This window comes from Hydra vulgaris, chromosome 01 (genome assembly GCF_038396675.1).
Source record: "Hydra vulgaris chromosome 01, alternate assembly HydraT2T_AEP".
Classification (NCBI taxonomy): Eukaryota; Metazoa; Cnidaria; class Hydrozoa; order Anthoathecata; family Hydridae; genus Hydra; species Hydra vulgaris.
In genome coordinates this window covers 48683854-48691622 of record NC_088920.1, presented here as the reverse complement: position 1 = coordinate 48691622, position 7769 = coordinate 48683854, and the positions used below count along the sequence as shown (strand labels likewise).

Below are 7769 nucleotides of genomic sequence, written 5' to 3'. Positions count from 1 at the left end.
ACTTAGTCGTCCCGTCCCCGTTTCAAATATTTAACTCGTTTATAACAATTTTTTTAAATTAGTAAGTAAAAACCACAAGTAAAAGATTACAATAAAGAATTTCTATGTTTGTATATTTTATAAAACTTTTCGGTATAATGTCATTTCTGTGCGGCCGTGGCGCAGTGGTTAAAATACTTGCTTTTTAAGCAAGAGATCCAGGTTCGAAACGAGCCTTGGACATACTTTCGCGTCACGGTAAGAAAGGAGGCGTGAACTTTCTGGTTAAATGCACATCCGCATTAAAAAAACACAAAAAGACATAAAAAAACATAAAAAAACAAAAAAACATAAAAAAACAGTAAAACAGTATAAATAAAAAAAAAAAAAAAGGGAGTAGCAAGTAGTTCACCAACGCCAAAGTGGTACGGAGTCTATTCAGGGAGTTGCGACCCTGCTCCTCAAGCGAGCTAACCTTTTAAAGTTATTGAACGATAAGATTGTTTCATGGAAGCGAATTAATGAAGAGATTGTTAATATTGTTATATGTTTGATTTGGCAAAGACTATTATGGTCTCGATTTTTGCGGACGAAAGCGCACCGTATAACTAAGTAAAACTTTTGTCGAGTTCTCCTGCGAAAAGAGCGGGACAATGTTAGCCCTAAATTAGTTTCATGCCTGTGTGTTGCGAAACAAATAGACTCTCCGAAAAAATATTTCCCGGTAATTCCATTTCGAAGCAAATTAACCCTGGGATATGGCGAAATGGGGGCTTAAACATTTCAAATAAATTAACCCCTTTAAATAGGCGTTTGATATAGTTATGCTTACAATAAATTTCAATCTATTGCTTGCCGCGACTACAGAAATGTGTGAGTATTTTATAATTTATTTTTGTAATACTTTAATTAGCGTTGTAATAATTTAATTAGCATTGATTAAAATATATTGATTATATATCTTATATATGTGTATAATAAATGTATATGTTATATATCTTATATATGTGTATAATAAATGTATATGTTATATATCTTATATATGTGTATAATTATATCTTATGTATATGTATCCTAATTAAGTAAACATGCAATTTTTATTAAATACTATACTAAATTGAATGTCATTATAAGTATATAATTATACTTAAAATATTCAAACAGCAATAAAATCTTACATTTTTTAAAACGCAACTATAAAAATTCATTTTAAATATAGTTTAGAAGTCCAATCATCTCTACTAATGTATTGAGCTCTAATGTAAGTTTACCTTCTTTCTGCTGTGTGGACATGCCCCATAGCTTCTGTAACCATCTGTATAGTCCTCTCAACAGATTGTGCATAAGAACTCTATTGGGGAACAACCAAGAGGCTGTTGATGAAATCTTTAATAGCAGCAGATGTAAGATTGTATATCAATGCAATCTTATATATGCTATCATATTCTATAAGTAATTACCTACACTGAGCCAAGAAATTATAATTTTACTGAATTTTTTTATCAATCTTCTTTTATTTTGCATTTCTTTGCTCTCTCCTCTAATTCGCAACGATGCTTGTTTTTTCTTTTTATAACTTCTTTTATTGACACTTTTATGTCAACACCACCAGTATGGTAATGTCCGAAACTACCAACTTTATCTCTCTGTGACTTGATTAAGCTAAATTCTAATACAGAAATTTTTTTTTTCTTGCTTTTTAAAGTCATGGTTACAACCATATTTTGAACAAAACATTATTTTACATTTTTTTTTCACAATAAAGGAGAAGTTAATTTCACAATTTTTGAAATTAACTTCTCCTTCATTGACTTTTTAACATTTCCAAGGCTGATTTTAACTGTAGTTTCCCAAAGATATTTAGATTTAGCATTAATGCTGAATTCTTGAATTATTGCTGGAAGTACAAACTCGCAATTAGCTTTTATAGTTACTGATATGACTACATTCATATCTTCTCACTGAGAAGATATGGATGGAGTCATATCAGTAACTAGTTTATCAACAGTATAGTTTCTTTTATTTTGATTACTTGTCTCTCTCAAAAAATCCCATATTGTAAAATGTCCCTTACAGTAATGAGCTCAAATGGTAAAAGTTGTTTTCCTCTACCAATAAATTTACTTATGTTAGTAGCGGATGTGTCTCTTGTTTTTTTGTTTTTTTATGATGCCATTAAAGTAAGTTTTAATTAAGTACTGACTAAATTCAAATATAATTTATAAGTTATTACACTCTGATGAAAGTATTTTTACTATTTTTAATCATAAACAAATCTTTAAAACTAAATTCTAGAATAGGTCCAAAATGAATTTTATCCACTTAAGTTTCTTTTAAAATGGTAATGCAAATAATATTATTAAATATTTACAAATTAAAACACTTTAAAACAATAAAAAATGTAGCTAATGCTTGATTTAAATATTTATTTTTTAAATATCACTCCATTACATATACAAAGTAATATCACTATTTCACAATATAGTTTCGTTTATTTTTAAAATATTTGATTTTAGTTCTTCCATAGACATATCCTTTTTGACGAGCCTGTATTGGGTTGTGAAAAAAAAAAAAGGGATCAAAATATTAATATAATTTGTCTGCATGAACTTCAGTGAATCTTTCTCTTTTTCTAGTTATAACAAAATAATATCTAATTTTTTTAATGTAATATTATTTAGATAGAAGTTTTTGATTAGAAAAACAAAGTTTTCTTCAAAAATTTGTATTGTACAAGTTTGGAGGAGTTTTTTTAAATTATACTTTGTATAATTAAAAAAAAAATGGTAATATAAAACTGTAACATTTGGTGTAAACAGCTGAGAAATGTTTTTAATTGTTTTTTTATGTTGCTTTTTTTGGCTGTTTTGTTTTTGTTGTTATTTTAATAATTAGTATCTGCAAAGTTGAGACTTTTTTTTTCTTTTTTGAAGTTATTTATCAAATCAGCTTCTATGAAAGCTTCTATGAAAAATCAAATCAGCTTCTATGAAAAAAAATATATCAAATCAGCTTCTGTTATGAAAGTAAATTGTTTCATAAATTTACAATCTGATTTTGGAATAGAAATTATACTTTGTATAATTAAAAAAAAAAATGGTAATATAAAACTGTAACATTTGGTGTAAACAGCTGAGAAATGTTTTTAATTGTTTTTTTATGTTGCTTTTTTTGGCTGTTTTGTTTTTGTTGTTATTTTAATAATTAGTATCTGCAAAGTTGAGACTTTTTTTTTCTTTTTTGAAGTTATTTATCAAATCAGTTTCTATGAAAGCTTCTTTGAAAAATCAAATCAGCTTCTATGAAAAAAAACTTATCAAATCAGCTTCTGTTATGAAAGTAAATTGTTTCATAAGTTTACAATCTGATTTTGGAATAGAAATATTTGGATGTGTTTCTGTAAAAAAGGTTTTCTCAGTTTGAGTTTGTGTTTTCATAACTGTGCAGTATTATGATGGTTTGTAACTCATTTTATCATGGCCATGATGGTTTTTATTATTTTGAGTAAGATCTCTATGTTCTTCTAATGTTTTAATTTCATAATATCTAAACTTATCTTTTTAAATGTAGATGCTTCTCAGTTTTATCAATGTCTTATTATAATTTTCTTATTAAATAAACCATGCCTGAACCCTACTGTTATATATATAAATATATATATATATCTATATATCTATATATCTATATATATATATATATATATATATATATATATATATATATATATATATATATATATATATATATATATATATATATATATATATATATATATATATATATATTTTAATAAACAAGACAAACTTTTTAATTAATAAAACCACTTTATTAATTCTAAACAATACATGTTTTGACTATCAATAGTCATCTTCAGTTGAAGTTTAATTTTTAAATTTGTTTAAATACCTATATAGGTGATTTTTTCAATACGAATGCAAAATGTAATTATCTGTGTACAAACTATTAATTTAATTACAAAAATACAACAAAAACTATTATAAGAATAACAAGTCATACTAAATAACAAATAGGAAGTGAGGAAAGAATAGGTTAATAAAAAAATACATAGAAAGTAATAACTAAACAGAAAGTGTCAATTGGACATGGTTGACCTGTTTGTTCATACCAGGTTTTAACCATTCTATAAACATGCTTTCTTTAAGTTTTAATTTGAACTTATTAGATGCTGAATCTAAAACGGAAAAAAACTTTTCATTTAAATGCATAAAACAATTTTCATTACCATGGAGATGTTTATGGATATGTGATTTTTTGTCTCTCTTATAATGTTCAGTTATCCGTGTCTTGAGATGGCGAGTAGTTTCGCCTATATAACAGGAGTTACATCCTGCACATACGAATTTGTAGACCACAAACGATTTGAACTCTAGAGGAATAGGATCTTTAGAGGAGAAAAATTTTGAAACTTTTAATGAGACAAAAACTAGTTTAAAATTTACAGAACAGTTAAATTAGATATTTTTCCTAAGAACAGTAGTTTAAAGTAAGACAAAGGTTCTTTGATTTTTGGTTGTGATGGATTGTTTGTGTTAATTTTGTTTAAATAAGATTTATATATTTTCGATGTTAGCCAAGATGGATACATGTTTCTTTGAAATACTTTGAAAAGGTTGTTTATGTCGGAGTTAAACCCTAGATCGGTACTATTGATTTTAAATGTTCTATTGATTAAGCAGGGCTATGTCGGTGTGCTAAAAAGAAGTTTTGGATATATATATATATATATATATTATATATATATATATATATATATATATATATATATATATATATATATATATTAGCTCCCGCCATTTCCGCAAAATTTTTTTATTATTGAAAGTCATCATTTGATTTTTTTGATTTGATTTCTGGTGCATTTTGATAAGTACATAGAAAAAATCATATTCATTTTTATTTAAAGTTTTATTTACTACCTCCTCCAGTGCGTTAAAGTTTTTACACTTTTCTTGAAATCTCCTTATTTTACGCTAATGTGCCAACTTATTCATATCTAGAGCCGTACATGCAAAAGGAGCTTTTAAAAATCAAAAAGTATAAAAAACACCAACAAACTCAGCAAAAACTGTAAAACGTGACATATCGTTTGCAGAAAAGAGATTTGAATCAAGCTGTGGATTAAGCAGACAAAGTACAAGATTATATTTTTGTTTAGCAAAATATCTTGCATGATGGAAGGTACCAGGTCTTTTAAAATGAAATCCCATGACAAATCTGCTTAAGTATACAACTGTTAACTGGCAAAGGTATTTATACCTCTGGGAAATTCATTTTCTTTTAAAGCTTCACTGCGAAACTGTTAGACTTTATTAGCCTAGAAAAAATATTTGTTCAATTAATTACGAGAAATTATTTGTTTGTTGATAAAATATATGCTCTATTAATGTTATATATTTTCTTTCCTAATAATAAGTCTTAACAGTTTAAAATCTCTAAAATATTTTTATCTCACCTTATTTTCAATAAATGCATTATGGTTACTTTTCCAGTCAAACTTGTTCATATTCTCATAATTTAGTCGTTTAGCAAACATTTTATCCAGGTTATCATATAAAATATTAAATGTATTGTCTGTAGGTCCGGTTGTAACTTTGCCTGTCGATTTCTCTATTTCCTTAGCTCGGAGTTCTACAACATGGTGTCTGCATGCTAACCAAATTTATGGTTTGCCTCTCCATCTCTCTATAATTGACACTGCTCCATTAATCCATCCAGTATTACTCGCAGTTGTATCAAAGGATACACTATCAACTGCTTCTAAAAGATTCCATTCATTTAAAACCTTTTTTTATTACAGTAGCCTGGGTTATTCCACACCCATCAGAAATTCCATTTACTCTAATAAGATGGGGCTCTTTGAGACCTGGTGAGCTTACAATTACAGCCAACCATTCCTCATTTTTGCCATGATTAAAAACATCTGTAATTTTTTTTTGCGTCCAGGTGAAGAGTTAGATAAGTGTTAAGCTTTTGAGATAAAAGATTCCTTTATTTTAATTCCTTCATTCGTTAAGACCATTTTGTTATGCCTTCTTGAAATTGTTTTCTTCAAATCTCCATCGCCTGCATTTATGATTGCAATTATAGCTACCTAACCTTTTGAAGAAATATTGTATCTTTTTGCAACAATTGATGTTGATTTAATTATATCTTTAGGCAAAGAGACTGTTACAAAATTGTCAGTTTTTTCCTTTTTGAATTGTATTCCTTAAAGTCTAACTCATCTGAGTCTCAAATTCAGTGTCAGAATGTTTTTGAAGACTTGAACAGAAAATGTTGTCTGACGATTGCTGACCTATCATTTTCGCTTGAAATGGATATGTTTTTGCAATCTTTCTTTTTATAAACTTTTCGCAATTTTTGTCCTTACGATCCATTGACCACTTTCACAGGCTTTCTATGCACGATAATGTCTGCTTCTTTTATAAAATATATATTTTCAATTTATGTTTCTGCTTGATTAAGAATAACGTTGATATTTTAATTATCTCTTTTTTTTAGAATGCATTCTTTTGTCAAGACGTAAAATTCAAAGAATAAGACAAAGGATTTTGATTTAAAGCCAAAGATAAAGACTCATAAGTTTCAAGACCGAGATCATTACAGGGATTCGAATTTTTAAGCTAAGAAATAACCAAGTAGGATGGAGGCGAGACGTATCATGATAACTGAATTATAAAAAATGCAAAGACAACGTAAATGAAAAATGTAAACGTTATAAATATATTACATTTAAAAATAAATCACATTTAAAATAATATATCAAACTTATTTGACAATTGTTGTAATCTGGGGTTTTCTAACGGTTTGTTTTGCGATTTTCCTGGAAAAACAATTTGACCTTGAATACCTTGGCAGGATGGCAAATACTTGCGTTTTGTGACGTAACATTTTTTTAATTTAATTTTTTTTTTCGAGTGCTAAACTTAAAACACTTGACTGCCGCTATTCTAATTTAACATAATTTGGAATTGACTTTTTAAATCGACTTAATTTTTAGTCGATTAATGTTTACGTCTACGGCTTTATGAGTCAATGATACAACCGATGTATAATGAATAAATAATATCAAAAATAATAATAATATAATTATTAAATTAAAATAATATGTTTATTAAACAACAGTAATAGTTATTACACATCAACATAAAATATTATAATGTTAATATAATCTACACCGCGACTAGGGTGGTCCTAAAAACAACTTTTTTTGAAAATGACTGCTTGCACCCCTTGAATATGTTGTATATAATAAAAAAAATGCTGAATTTAAAAACTTTTTGAATAAAGTATATTTTAAGGGGTTGTTACCGATCCTCAAACATTAAATAGGTCCCTAATATAATTTAAAAAAATGTTTTTCAAAAGTATGTCATGTTGGGTCTCAAACGAAGCAAAATTATTATCAAAAAATCTTGTTAAATTCCTTTTTTTTTGTTTTTAGTTAAAAAAACGTATTTTCTGTTCACTAAAACAAAATTTTAATTATAAAATGATTAATATTTTTAAAATTGTTTTTTAACATCGCTTTGTTTGAGACCCAACATAATTTACTTTTGAAAAACTTTTTTTTTAATATTGGGGACCTATTTAATGTTCGAGAGTCGATAACAACCCATTAAAATATTTTGTATTAAAAAATTTTTTAAATCCAGCATTTTTTTTTATTATATACAACATTTTTTTTTTTATTATATACAACATATTTATACGGTGCCAGTAGTTATTTTCAACAAAAGTTTTTTTTAGAACCACCCTCACCGCGGCAC

The 7769-nt window shown here is 26.9% G+C and overlaps 1 long non-coding RNA gene across 1 annotated transcript; it reads left to right on the top strand.

Annotated features, from left to right (window-relative positions):
- Positions 1-712: 712 nt before the first annotated feature.
- On the top strand, positions 713-6779 carry LOC136075398 (uncharacterized). Its single transcript, XR_010635894.1, has 2 exons — positions 713-852; positions 6502-6779. It is a non-coding gene; the product is annotated as an uncharacterized LOC136075398 (long non-coding RNA).
- Positions 6780-7769: the final 990 nt, after the last annotated feature.